The sequence below is a fragment of the Nipponia nippon genome, unplaced genomic scaffold (genome assembly GCF_047370975.1).
Source record: "Nipponia nippon isolate SJK-2023a ecotype South Korea unplaced genomic scaffold, ASM4737097v1 scaffold_17, whole genome shotgun sequence".
Lineage (NCBI taxonomy): Eukaryota > Metazoa > Chordata > Aves > Pelecaniformes > Threskiornithidae > Nipponia > Nipponia nippon.
Genome location: NW_028262333.1, coordinates 10159682 through 10175403, shown reverse-complemented (window position 1 = coordinate 10175403; position 15722 = coordinate 10159682).

Here is a 15722-nt window from a genome sequence, read left to right as displayed (position 1 = left end):
CTGAGTAAGCAAACTCCCCAGCCAAAATAGCAGATAACCTGCAATCACCTTTTAATGTATAAAGAAAGGCCAACAGGTTATGGTAGCTTAGGAAATGAAATGTCTCGTTTTTAACTTGTTGAACACTCAGCTTGGCCACAAAGAGGCCTTCACAAGAACCTCCAGACAACACTTTGCATGACGCTTTTAAAAAATGTTTAACATTTTTCTTATGACATACCGAGGGGACCGCGGTGCGATACAGCATTAAGGATTGTTCTGGAGGGATTTCTCCAAAAACGCCTCTTCGCATGGTCTGTGTTGTGCTGAGCCCGCCAGCAGGTGTGGCTGTGGAGCCTTTTGAAACCCAGGGGCTTGCCCCCCCCCCCCCCCCCCCCTCCCGGGGCTGCGGGGAGATGGCATCCCTGCACCCCCTCCCAGCGAGGATGTGGTACCAGGGTGACTGACCACAGGTGCCGTAGGTACGGGTGTCTTTTATGCAGCCGGTAATGTCGGTATTTGTCACTGCAAAGGCCCTGAAACTCTCGGTTGTGTCCTTTGCTGACAAGCTCCATTTTTGATGTATACAATTGGCATTATCCTTGGAACGACTCATGAGGTATTTGGCTCTCTGAGTTCTTAAATAACAGATTTACTTTAGATGCTGGCATATAATTTTAAGAGAAAATATTCTCTACTATAACTTAAAAGATCATTTCACTTTTTCCTTTCAGATTCTTACCAGAGCTGAAAGCCAAGTTCTTAGAAGAAACAAAATTAAATTCTCCTTGAAAGCACAGAGGGAATAACAAAGATGTAGAACTACTAAAAGATGAGAAGTGCTGTTTTTAATGCCTGTCAGAATGGTCCAGGATTTGGGAAGGTGAAAACTGCTTTTCTTAAAATATTTATTGCTGCATAAAATTGTTATTGTAATTACAACACACCAGTGCTGGATTAGCTGTGTGTCTTCATGGGGTTGAATCTAATCAGTACCATTGCAGTGGAAAACTGAATGTTGATTTCGAGGGAGAAGTATTTCCAAAATTAAATACAACAAAGTTAGCAGATTTTTAATCTGCTGTCTTGATATTTTAGATCGGACCTCAATTCAATGGTTCATTTGTATTTAACAAAACAATTGAGCACATATTCAACTACAAGTGCAGTGGATTCAAGCACGCACTTACCCGCTTTTATAGCAGGATGCCTGGACTGTAGGTTTAGCCACAGCTGAACTAGAGACTACACACCTGGAGCTAGGTAAGTGCAGGGGGGAAAACGCATGCAGGATCCAACCTCAAAGACTTCTCGGGTTGATACCTCCTTACTTTTCCTGTCGTGGAAAAAAAAAAAACACAAAAACCACGGTGTTTGTATTTTACAGGTGGTTTTAAATACCAGCATCAAAAACTTATTCACTTGTTAAAGGATCTTCCAGCTAGGGAATATGGGACATCCCCTGGGGGTCTGTGCATTATTATGGAATATTTCTCTTGCAGATGATCATCTGCTGTTTTATTCCAGGTATGCTAAGAAATTGCTGGACTGAGTGTTCCAGCTGATGTTTTGTCATAGTTTATAAAAATAAAAGAAAGCAAATGAAGATTGTACGAAACCAGTCATGATTGTGGAGTCAGCAATTGCTGAGCTGACTTACACTTGGAATAACAGTCCGTAAAAAAACCAACAAAACTTGGCGCACAGAAATTTCCTGAACTGGAACAGCCAACAGGATTATTTTTAGTTCAGGTTTTAACGTTTTATCATTTAAAGGGAAAACAGTTGCCAGATGAAAAACATTACGTACAGTTTGAACAAAAGGTATTTTCTTATGTGCTAAACTTTAAACAACAGATTTTTACAGGGTATGGTTTCTCAGCTACCTCTGTTTCTTAAGTTTTCCAGCCCTGGCATCATTAACAAAAATAAAGCTAATGTGAAAAAGTGAGAAGGGGCATTTTAGCCAAAAGCTACTTTCGGTGTACTTTCACAGTGACCTGAGGAGATGCTAGAGTTAGGGACCCACGTTGCCCAGGAAACCCCTTTACTTCTAAACAGTGACTGTAGGCTGTAGCTTGGCAAGCAGGATGACAGGCATGAAGGATTTAAAAATATTTATTTAATATTTTTTATTAGTAAGTATCTAGTATTTAAATATTCACTGTGAAATTACCTATTTAGACTTCAGAGAGTCTAATTTTGTATCTGTTTATTCTGTATAATTAGAAGCCATATTTAGCTTTGCCTACAACCTTTTATCCCAACAACTAAACACGTTTCATCTGCAAGTGTTCTGAAACTTTATTTCAAAATTGTTTCAAAAGAAATATTTGGTACAGCTTGATTAATGTTTCTTTTGGCAGCAGCGCTGCCTTAGGCAGCCCAAAGTCATGTTGTTTGTTTCCAGTCCCACATCTTTCCCTAGGCTGTGCTGGCGTAATTGCATGTGGGGTTGCGCAGTGAACCCGGTCAAGGACTTGATCTTGACTAAAATAACCTGACCAAAGATGGATTTTTTGAACTTGGATCCCTTTCCTGCATGACAGCCTCACGAAGATGCAGTGGCAGCAATGAGACTGGGAAGGGAAGAGCGAGAGGGGCACAGGGAAAAGAGGGGCTTTACAAACTGAAACCCCCCCTGCAATGACTTTGGCCTGTTCAGTATCTAAAGAGAAAAGGAAAAAAAAAGTAATTGCATAGCTATGCTACTGTAGTTGTGTTTTAGTTATTTTTCTCCAGCATCCATGTCTAAATTAACTGAATGTACTATGAATTAATGACATGCTACAGGGACAAACTACAGCCTGATTCAAGAGGCCAGGCACTATCCTTGATTGCTGGTATTCACTGGGTGGGAACTGAGGATAAATTACCTGCAGAGGCGGTAAAAGAAACTGGAACTAGAAAAATACCTAGTGGAGGTGAGCTAAGCTGCTGTTCCACGTGTTTAACTGAAACTGGTAGGATTTGGGGTTATATGGAAACTGTGTTATTGGGGCACTATGGAAAGCATTATTGGGGCTCTCTTGTTGATCCTGTATTTTTTGGGAGAAGCAATTTCTGCCTGATCATTATGTTACCTGGTATTGCAAGGTGTCTGTAAATATTTGAAGAATCTTGCTGAGCAGCAAAGCTAGTACAATAAGGAAACTGAAACAGTTCATGAGCGGTGAACTCTAGAAGCCTTTGTTTATCATAGGAACTAGGAAGCAAATTCCAGTTCTTATTGTGATCACTTTTTGTATTTATTGTCACATATTTAATTTTTTTTTTAATTATCTTTCCTCTGTTGCGTTTTCCAGGTGGTCACTGACATTGCTAGAAAGAAAAAAAGTACAGACACCCCAAGCTAGATAGTAGGACATGGTAGAAAGCTATGAAAAGCCAGGAATGTAAAAAAAATAAACAATGTTAAAAAACAAAGAGCTCTATTTTTATGTTTAAGTTTAAAATAAATATTTATTTTATTTTGTGGCTTTATAGCATGGTAACTATTTAAATTCAGCAATTACAATATAAAATCTTGAAATATGAAGAGAGTTTTGCATAACAGTTCATGGCAACAAAAAGTCACACCATCAAAATTAGGACAATCTGGGCACATCTTAGTTTCTTCCTATGCCACTGTTTATTGAACTTAAGCATCAGGGCAGTGCAGCCCTTCTGATTTTGCTTTCTTGCCCGTGCTTTGCTGCTAGCCCATTTATGCAGGAGCGATGCCCTTGCTGCGGCAGGATTAATAAAGCGTTGACTGACAGATCCTAACTGTAACAGCTGCCTTTATGGGCTGTCACGTGTGGGCGTGAAAAAGCCGCACTGGCTCTCTGAAGAAAGCAGATTTACTGTAGATAAACCTTTAATGACATCACTGGCTGTAACCAACACTTCAGAATGCTTCATAAATTTTTAAGTATTTGGAAAGCGTATATCCTACACGTGGCTCATCCCTACCAACACTAGGCCAGTACAGCTCCATGCTCTGCGCTCAAATACTGAGACAATTAGAACAGATTACATCAAGATTTAGATGTTAGGCTATTTTTAAAATCACTTCCTCTCCTAATGTGTTTTCCCATATAATCCTATCTAAAAATTTATTCTGAGGGCTCAGGGTAAGTAGGGAACTGGGGGCTTAAAGTCACCAAATCCAGAAAAAGCTTACATGGGCTACGGGTCAGAGCTAGAGCTCAGAAAAGCAGATTCCATTCACTGCGTCCCAACTCAGGAGATGGAAGAGCATACCTTGAAGATCCCAGAAAGAAAAACAATATCTATGAGGCTCATAAAGAAAAAGAAAGATGGGAAAGATGGAGGCAGAGCTAGCAAATCCTCCAAGAATAAATAAAAAAATATTTTCCATTTAAAGTGGCCAACTGGACCTGACACTAGCCTAGAAGGTATCTGGATTGTGTTCCTTCCTTGCTATGCTGAGATGGTTTGGGGTAAATAATCTCATTGCTGCATGCATCAGATTCCTCTTCTGTGAAGTGGTATTGACTCTGCAAAGTCCACTGAGAGCTACTGATGGAAAATGCTATTCCAGAGTTGGTATTAAAATATGATGCTTTCCCCGTAAAAGACTGGTATTTGAATTCTTTTGGAAATATGCTCAATTTGTTCAGATATAAACAATTATCAGGTTTTAGAAGGGTGCTCAGAGAAGACCAGATAATAACTAATCTTTGCTGTTAAATGCTTTGCCCCTGGGAAATTAGTAATTATTTGCCTATATGCTGTATGCCTCCCACCACTCTGCGGAGTTAGCAAATACACCACCACTGAAAGAGGAAATCATAACACAAGCAAGAACCTCGTCGCAGGAAAACTGGGGGGAAAAAAAGGTGCTTCTGTGAGTAATATGGAAATAACTACTCAATTCAGAAATATCTATTGCACTTACTGAGGCAGCTGAAGGCACGTCCAGATCGCAGCATCACCAGCCACGGGCTATGCAACAGGATCTAGCGCAGTTAGACCCAACCGTGCAGCTCAAACAGTTCTGCTCTTTGCCGTCAGTTTCTGTTTGTTTTCAATGATTTTCTGCGGCGGAATGAATATTAAAATTGCTAAATAATGCACATTATTGCATATGTGATGAACGTTTAAGAAGCATGCCACAGTTGCTCAACTGCAGAAGTGTATTTTCCAAGTGAAAAGACTGATTTTCAGAGACTGCGTTAGACAAAGAACACCTTACTCTACATCAAGCGTTATTTTGAAGCGTTGCAAACAGATCTCCCTTCTTGTTGGTTGTGTGTTACTGATAGTAAAAGCTGTACTTCTTAAACCTCTGTTCAACAGCATTCTTTAGATTTAATGGAGAAAAAGTTGCACCAGCTGTTGAAACAAAATAGTTATTTTCCTAGTGTAAGTATTATGGACTCATTGGTTAATTCTTTCTTTTGTTCTGTTGCATGGAAAGCTTAGGCAGACTGTGATGAGACAAAATTACATCAGCTATACAAACACCCTCTCAAAATTCAGAACTCGAATCTTCCCTTGAGTCACTTGGATACAGCTGCCAATTATCTCATAGAATGCGTTTTGCTGCAGTTTGAAGAGCATATGATGCCAAAGGAGAAACTTTTCAGTATCACCGTAGGCTTTACTTCAACTGTGTGAATGTTTCTCCAAACCAGAAGTCCCTACCTTTTTATGGGGAGGAAGGATAAGCTAACGGTTGAAGTAGAGAAGGGAGAAACAGCCAGCGCAGGAGACGTTCCTCCACTGAGAGCTTATAGAGGAAGTATAGTGAAAGTTTTCCTTCCCTGACAAAGGGAAACAGGGAAAAGGGAGTGATACATCTCGTCTCATACAGCGGTAGGCGCAGACTGAAGCACCACATATCAGGTTCCCTTGCAAAACCCGTTGCCATTAAAGCAATGTTCTGCTTTGTTCTGAGAGACGGGGGATGTGTTATATTCTGAAAATATTAACCATCCTATTTTTCCTTTCCATACACTGGGTAGAGAAGCTGCAGTTGAATGCTGAAAATTTGAAAAAGTGAGATCTTGGTGAGAGATAAATACGTGCAGTTAATAAACGTATTATTCTTTCATTAAGCCCTAGAAGCAAATGCAGCATTACTGAAGATGGAAACAATTTTGTTGATATCACCGGAGTTGAACACACTTAAGCCAGAATGAAACATAAATGTCCACATAATCCTCTGTGACCTCTCAGTTATTCCCACGCAGCGTAACAGTGATTTCACAGATTACACTGAAGGGAAGTGTAATTTAAACTTTCTATGGTATGTGTGCTCGACCCTTTAACTTTCCTATTCAGTAGTCATTGAGGCAAGTTAATCCGTAGTGTATTTTAGTCAGAGTAAGGGTTGCAGCAGAGACACTTGAGTCTTTGTGTTCTTCCTAGTACTATTTTCCATAATGATTTCATCCCTATCGCAGCGTCTGATTATTAGAGGAACACCCTTTGTATGCAGAAGACAATGTATTGCTTGCTAGCCATGGTGGAGCTGTGTGGGAGACGAGTATTATGTATCTACAGCTGGAGCTTGCAGGAGTAAAGAATCACTAGTACAAAACATTTGCTTTCCATGGATAAAAAACATTTCAGTAATAAAATACAGAATTCCCAAAATGTAGCTTAGACAAGTTTCACTCAAATATTTACAGTTGAGTATAAATATTTTCTGAGATTTAGGAAAACCTAGCAGTGTCCACTGCTGCTTCTAAAATTCATGCCTCTCTTTTGGATTTTCTTTTTCTGTCTTAACTATAGTAACTAAAAACCCTGTCTCAACAGAAACGCGAAAGTTTGTTCTCTGAACTTTTGAAATTGGTTGCCATCCAAAGAGTAGCATCTTGATTCCTGGAACTGGCAAAACATTCATTGAGTTTTACCAGTATCAATGTTTGGTTTTGATTGTTTGCCTTAAATCTGCTTCTGAAATCACGTCAAAACCAGCACCTCTTGTTATGCCATTCTTAATACTAGACCAGCTAGCTTGTGCTTGTTAATATCTACTCTTTTTTTAGACATATGCAGTCAGATTACATTGTCCCCCTTTGGTGTTACATCCACCCCAATCCACAGGTGTATAGCGGAAAAAAGGTTTGCTGTAGGGTGGCATGCGAAATATACTGGCACGAAGAAACACCCTTTTTTAACTGGGTTGGTCGTATGATTGGTATTTGGCAGAGACTCATGGCATGACTTAGTGAAATCTTTTAACAGTGAAGCTTCTCATATAGTAAACATTCCCAAGCACTAGACTGTTTAGTTTTATTTCACTGAAGTAAAATCCCATTATATTAAATTATAATGTGGAGACATTCTCTATGTTAATTTAATGGATGCGGCTCTTCAAGTTCTCACCATCTGTTCCACCCTTTAATTACAAAACCAAAAAAGTACAATTCACAATTCCATCGTAAAAAAAGACTAGAAGTAATTTGGACGCACAGGTATGTATTATACTCAGACTGCCAGCATCTGTTACATTCGTGCTTTCACTTCAGAGTAAGCTGTACTTTGCTGGTAGCACTTGAAAAATATGTATTGGTAGTTTTAAGTGGATAAATGGTTAGTCACTCCCTCACCTAAAAATCTTATTGTCCAGTGCTGTGGTTCTGACTTCATCTTAGATACAGCTGCTTTTCAGGATAAGTGAAATTACCTTTGTGCCTGTGAGCCATGGAACACTGCAGAATTTTTTGGGGCAAAAGAGGGTACAGAAATGCGGTAAGTGAAAAGACACGTTAGAGATACTCTTTGTCAGGATTTTTTAGAGAGGCTATCCTCTCTAAAAGGAATATATATTTTTTTTTCTTCTGGATAATATGTAGAAAGCATTTACATTTAAAACAGATTAACAAAATGCAAGTATTTGCATTCAGTGACACTGCCCAGAAGCTTTTTCATTCACAGACGTAAGAAAATAATGAGTTTGTTCACCTAATAGTTATGACTTTTCTGTTAAAGATACCTTATACTTTGAAGATAGTGTATTTCAGTTTAAAAAATCTGCTCATATAACTAGCAAAATTAGTAGTAGCTATAACACTTCACAGAAGGAGAAGTGGGAGTTGAAATGACCCTGAAAATCTTTAAACAGATACAAGAGACATCTCCTGTCTCCTGATCTGTTCAGCAGCCCATGGTGCCTCCTGCTATACTGGTTTCATAGTACAGAGTAAGAGCAAGAGTTATTTTCTTGAATACAGAAGTGTATTAAATAGTCACATAAAACCAGAAGAACTTGTTTTGGAAGAAGTCAGCCCTATCTCAAGGCTACTGTAATGTACACACCTTTATTGTGGAAACTCTTTCACTTGGTATATTATCTACGCATGAGTAATTCTTGATAGATTTTGGTACATTTGCTCGGCTGTCTCCAGTTGGACACTGTCAAAAAATTAGAGCAGTAGTAGCTGTACCAATAAAGTTTTTTGGACTACAAGAACGAATATGAATGATTTTCTGCTGTAATAGATACCATTTTTTTAAGGGAAGTGTATCTATAGTAAGGACAGAGAGGGCAATTTATGAAAAGGTACATTGAGGGACTTCATCTAGAAACAGCTGCAACACAAGAATGGTAGGTTTAACACTTACGCTGTTGAGACTGATTTGTATTATAGCTTCGGTGCTCTGCAAGATGCTGTTTCTGGAATAAACATTCTTCTGAGGAAGTTCAGCCAAGTTTTTGTAAGATTATTTTTGATAGTAAAACGTGAATCAAAATTAAACTTGCTGTTCAGTGTCCCAAAGCACTGGGCCAGTGATTCCGTGATCGAGAGCCTCCCACGTGAAGCTGGCAAGCTTCTCCCTCTCATTCTGCGTGACTGAGATCAACCACTGTTGTAACAGACCCTGCATCGTCTCTCCACTCATTCAGTCCTGTAATAAATATACATTCATTATGGAACTGAAAAATTCTAATTGCTCAAGTTAATGACAGTTTTCTGAAACCAGTTCTTCTCTCTGATAATATACCTGATATTTTTTAATTACGGAGTAATTATTCATCCAATGAAAACAAGTCATAATTTCATTGATCTTTTCAGTTTGTAATCTGAGGAGGAAAACCACACTGGTGAAGCGTACAAATTAACACTGTTCTTGTGCTAGATATGTACTCCGGAGAGTAAATCTCTGTACCACGGCAGCAAGCAAGGTTCGTACCAGCTCCTGTCTTTGAACACATAGAGACTGACAGCTTTTGGATGCACTTACTGCCACTGGAGTGAAATTCGGCTAGTTATTCAGCCAACACAGCTCAAGTTCAGCATGCACTTGGGCAGCGCAGCAGAAGCCCAGCTTTTAAGCCGGCAAACTTTTAGGATTTGTTGGCTTGGGCTTCCAACAGCTGGGTGTGCGTAGCGTCTGTACGACAGACATGCCATACAACATAGTGGACATGCGCACTCTGGGGCTAACACAAGGAGAGTGTTACTTGGCCAGTGAAGGCGCTCAGCAGTTATCGCTGACGCTATATACATCAAAAAAGAAGTCAGACGCTCTGTCAGTAAGATCCCAGTTCCAGCTGGAATGCCGAGAGTTTTGGCATTAGCATCTACCAGTGAGATTAACGGATCACCCTTCATGGCCATTTCTCATTCTTTTGCCAAATGCGAGATTTTTATTAGTCAAATTTGTAACTGTGTTTTTTATTTTCATGATATTTCTCTTATACACAACTTCACGGAGAAAAGCCTCTCAGTTGAGAATGACATTTCCAGAGCTTATGAGGTGTTGTGGATCATTTGGCTATATCTGATTCAGCGAGGCTGAAAAGGGGGAAGAAAGGAAGTTATGCACAGGAAAAGGGATAGAGAAGAGTGGCAATCAGGAAGAATGATGCTAGCTTTGATGGAAAAAAGACGTCAATCAAGGAGGGAGGTCACAGCTTGCAATGAAATAGGAGATGAAAAAATAAAATTTATTATTCAAATAGAAGAGATGAGGGTTCGTTGTTACTGTGATCACCGGGAGAGCTGGGGAGTTTGTTACAGCTGAAGGGAGGTATCTAATGTTCTCAGGACTGACCACTGCCTCTTCCCAACCATTTTTCATCCTTCCCGAATCACACGAGTTTGACGGATATGATGAGGAAAGGTGACCCAGCTCAGAACTGGATGGGTAAATAGTCTTAGCCAGTAAAAACGGAGACAGTATTTTGCCTATGAACAGTGTTACTAATGCGGAAGCTCAGGTTTATCAAGTGTAGCTCCATCCACCTGGGGATATTCTCTTTCCAAGTAATTTACCATTGCTATTTCATTTTGCATGTTTATATATTTACTACTATTACACTCACAAATACTTTGGCTGTCACCGAGTTGGCATGACTAGTAGTTTCTGCTTGGGCAATATACGATTACCAAGAATGCTTATGCTTGGGACTGAGGTGTGCTGCCAAGACATGACTTTATAATGCCAAATCTGAGTCAGTCCACACATTTTTATTTTCATCAATATCTTTATTTTCATGACTATTAAACTGGGTCTCAAACTTCCCTTAAAAAAGAAGAGACAGTTCTATCCAGGCTCTGTATAACCCAGCTACAGCAGTGCAAATAATTTCAGGTTGCTACAGCATGTTCTTCCACTCCACCCTTAAAATAAGGCTTTTGGTGAGAGCACTGTTATGTAAGGCTGCAAAAGAGATTTGGAACAATAATAATTATCCAACTTGCCACCTATTTTTAATACCTAAGATGGAAGGCACTGAAATTCTGAATGATAATATTCAAAGACCAAAGCACAGCAGTGAATCCACCTATTACAATGAAATCCAATTCAGTGTTAGGTTAAAAATAAGGTCAGGTTATTATTTGTAACTAGCTATTACTAATAATACACTTGTTAACCACAGTGAAGCAAAATCATGATCTAAGAATAAGTGTGCCTGTGCAGTGAATATATCACGGTTCTCCTTTGTCCTTTAGCACATACACAAATAGATTTCAAAAGAAAATTTCCCTCCCCAGTCTCTCTATTCAGAGGAAGCATTTAAACAGCAGCCAGGACACAGCACTGCTTGGAACTGAGCTTGAGAGCTGCTGCTGAGCTGGATGGCAAGGCAGCAGTTTAGCCAAGCCATCTTTAGCAGGTTGCGTGTACCTGTTTTGTCATTGCAAGACACCTGTGACATCTCCAAAACAACATGGATATGATATTAACACGCTTCTAGAAGTCATGAGTACTCCCCAACTGGGTTCATGCCTCCTTCACTACAAGATACTGGCAGTGCTATGAAGGAAACACATTTACTTGACAGGAAAGCAAGGGAGGAATGCTTCACATTTTCTAGTTGCAATCTTTTTTTGCAGTCTTTCTATGGCTTAACTCTCTAGTTGCTTGGCCTGGATGAAGGTCATTATGTCAGTAACTGTGATGTAGTATTAACTGAAGAGTAAATAGCTAAAAAAAAAATGCAATAGCTATAATATACAGAGAATCCCATTCATTCACTCAATTAAATAGGCTACAGAATAGCTACATCAGTTAGGTGTTGCCTAGCTTAAGTGTAACAGCATCTCCAGGACAAGACAAGAAAAACAGGCACAGAATAAAGGTAAGAGTCCTACTTATTGGTTGAACTGCACTGTGTACTACTTTGCAAGGGCACAGTTAAAGGGCAGAAATGTTATGACAAGCATGGGCAAAACATCTCGGAGAGCTCAGGCTCAATATCCTTACGTCTGCAGGTATGGCACTTGGTCCTCCTGGATTTATAGGCATTTAATAGGATCACAGTCTCATTCCAAGGAAAATGATCCTCGTTATCGCCCTGAAGCCTCCCCAGCTACATTAGCCAGCTGCCTTCTTTTGGATTAGTTACTGCATTTTGCCATAAGTCTATGCACCAAGATGAGGAGAAAAAACATATCCTGCAGAGGTTTGAGCCATAATTCAGCCGTCACATTGTGTTTGAGATTTCACAGAGGTGAGCAGTGCAGCCCCTTGCTAAGATGCTGAGACTTGAAAAAAAACACCTCTTAGAAGCCCTACATTTTTCAAATTCCTAAAGCCAACCATCTGAAAGCCAGAAACAGCGGTTTCTCCGTAGCATGCTGGAACAAAAAGCAAAGATATATATCTATCCCATGCCTAACGCAGGAAACATTATGTAGGGATTGTCTGTAGAAGGCATGTGGGATGCACCAAGTTTGTGTCATTTATTAAAAAAAAAAAAAAGTCACTTTGGATCATATTATCTCCATGACAACTGCTTGTATGTATTAACAATTTGTTGTGTGCTTAAACATAGCTTATGGAAAAGACTGAACAACAGGAGAGCTTTTCCAAAGAAAGTACTTGTAACATGAGCTATGCTGATGGGAGCACCACACCAGCAGTCAGCGAGCCTAAAGCCTCCTAGCACTAGCTTAGCAGGACATTTCACAGATGTTTACATTATTTGTTTAAAAGGAAGGAATTTAAGCGAGTGCCCAACTATCCATTGAACTGGGGTCTCTACTCTCTTGACTCTAAATGTTTCTGTCATGTTTGGCAAGTTAGTTAACTTCAGTATCTGTTTCCTCAACAGGCTGAAATCATGTATTTGTCCATCTGGCAACGACAGCGATAGTATTTGTCCTGGCAGTGGTAGTATTTGTCAAGTACTCTAACGATTAGAGCTGTTAGGTGATATGTTGCATTTTCAGAACCGAGGAGGAAGGCGGCCATGGGCTCAGCTGCACGGTGATGTCCCTCCTTCACCAGTGCTCCTGCCCAGCCAGCCAGGAGACAGCGCCAGGCTGGATGCACGAGCTGAGAGCAGTCTTCAGTGCCATGCTCGTGGGGCGAGAATAGGACACAAAATATTTGCAAAAATATTAAAAACCTAGTATTTGTGAATGAGCACTCCTTTCCTAGCTTTTTAAAGGTTCTTGACTATGAAATATCTGTATCCATAGTGATTTGAAAATGTGATTTTCACAATTACTTTGTAACTTCTTCTTTCAAGAAGACTGTACGCTTCCTGCTTTCTCTACCACACCAGAGTGAACTACGAACTAGCAAATTTCAGATAATAAGTTTTGTGCTATATAAGGTGATTAATAATGAGATTCCGCCCTTTACAGAAGCCACTTAATTGAACTATTAAAGTGAGTAGGCCTCTGTTGATAGCAGTATTACTGATGTCACTGATTTTCTCATGCACTATCTGGACTCTGGAATGAGCCAAATATACAGAAATAATATTTGTTCATGCTGATATAACAGAAATATCTGACGTAAATAGCTTCTCTTCTAGTTCCCATCTTTTGCAATCATTCTACTAAAGATCAAAAGATTTATCTGACTTAATGGGACTACTAACACACAAAATGTACAATATTTTGTCTCAGTTAAGTGGCCAGTATCTGAATATGCGAGAGATTACATGATATATACTTCTGACTTCATCTGATCAGGACAAGTCCCTTTCCCCATAGAGGCAGTTGACTTCTACACTGAAGTACCAGTGTCTGTACTCTCTGCTTACAAAAAAATTAATTAGTATTAATCAAAGAAGGCAGCCGTACATCAAAAGGTGGCAACTCATTATTACAATATTGCATAGCCTTTTAATTCTGCACTTAGTATTAAAACACCATAGCAACAGACACTTCAGACATGCATTGACAGATAATTTAGAAGAAGTAAAATATTCAGAGAGAGGTAAGCGTGAAGAAAACTAATTTGTGCGTTCCTTACTCTACAATGCTTAGTCAACACTACATTTGCATCATTGTACGATGCCCGGCAATATCAATCTGCCTAGTTTAAACACTGACTGATACCTCTTATACTACAATGGAAATGTTGGTGTTGCTGCAGTAACGGATAAGATTGTTGCAATTGCTAACACACACGTCAATGAGCTTGAGATTAATTTCAGACTGTTACAGAATAAGTTGGCACTATAGGTGGTTTTGCAAAAAAGCTGAATAATCTACCAACTCGACGTGTGTAAATGTAAGCGCAGTCAGCCTGAACAGTTAACCTTTTTAAGGAATGCCGTACATACGAAACACTCGTCACTGACTCAAGCGCTAGGATTGTGTACGGCAGTATGGACTACCCTTGACTCATCATGGCAGCCACACCCAGTCCATCTCCTTAGTTACAAACCACACACACAAAAGCCTGGCATATATTCACCTACTAAATACGAAGTATTATTACTGCCATCTCCCAATTCACAGCTTAATCTTACCATATATCTGAAGTACTGACAAACCTCCAACTTACGCAACACACCAGGTATTCTTTCATTATTTTGTTCTCCTTTGAAGGCTCAGATAACTATCTAAGAAAGAAGAGAAAAGCAACCATGATTCTCTAAACTATTGATTATGACTCTCAAGTAGGAGGGAGGAATGAGATCTGACTTCTGATCCATACATAGACTATTCAAAACAATATGAGGATAAAATACAGAGCTAATGCTTGGGATGGAGAGGGAAACCAAAATTTTCCCCTTCTCTGTAGGTGTCCAGATAACTGAATCCTGAATTCCCTGTGCCAAGTCCTGAATTCTCTCCTAGTCAATGGCAGGGCTTCAGCAGCAAGCAGGGAGTGCTCAATCACCTACCCCTTCCAAAGTGGGAAGTGACCAAGTCTTTTCAAACAAAAAAGGTTCCTTTCTTTGGTGAGCACTTCAACACTACGCTCCTGTGAACCAACGGTGGGTTTGGGAACCGTCATGCTTGCTCTAAAGACAGCAGCGATCATTATTGCAATCCGTAAGGAACCCTGTCTAATCCACACTAGCCGTGCTTTCCCCACCCCTATTGGGGTGCAACCCCAGCCCAGCACTTTGGTTGCAGTTTCATAAGCAAATAAGCCAGGTTAATAGTTTCCTGCTGCTGAGAAGGTTTTATTTCAGCTCTCACTCCATCTTTCCTATTCCAGAAACACAGCCGGCAGCGGGCAATGCAGCCCTGCCCCATTTTGAGCACTAGGATCAGTACCCAGCACAGCCTCTATTCCAGCTGGATCAACTGCCTGCCACAGAGAGCCCAAGCGTTACAGCTGATAGCCCAAACCAAGGCCCTGCCCGCAGCTGAAGGCTGGAGCGGCCGATCTCCAAGCTCCCTTCCAACCTGGCCCCTTCTGTGATCCCAACCCCGTGCATCCTCTCCCGTGCCAGCTCAAACCATTTGTACACCCGCATAAAGAAGTGGACAAGGGTACAGATGCAGCAAAGCACACTTCTTCAAGCAGATCGGGGTTTTCTTGAACACTCATTTTTGCTGGCAACAGAGGGGGAATAATGTTGAGAGGGGACTGCCGCCACTGCCCTCTTCCCATCAGCCTCAAGCAACCACCATCCGAGAGCAGAGAACACCTCGTTCTGGATCGGACTCTGACAAGGTGCTGAAGCACTCATTTCTCTCAAGACTGAGGCACAGAGTAGCAAAATTGTAGGTTCAGATTCTTCTGAATGTTGTGGAAAATAAGTACAAAATAACAGTAATTAGTTAATTTTTGTAGACAGAGGCATAATTAGCTGTAAGATTGACACCACGAGGAGTTCAAAGATGCAATCTACTTGAGTTTCACCAAGAATTTCACTATCCATATGGAAAATACAGATATAAACGTGATGTTAAAACATCTTACTATGCCAGAAGGTCAACAGTTCGCTGGGCAAGTTACACAAGAGATGATGTTATTGCTTCATGTTCTTTGCATTTATTTGTTCAAGATTATTTTGGGAGTACCAAGGAAGATGTGCTAACAAAGTAAATTCTTGAAACCTGTCATTTTTCAATGAA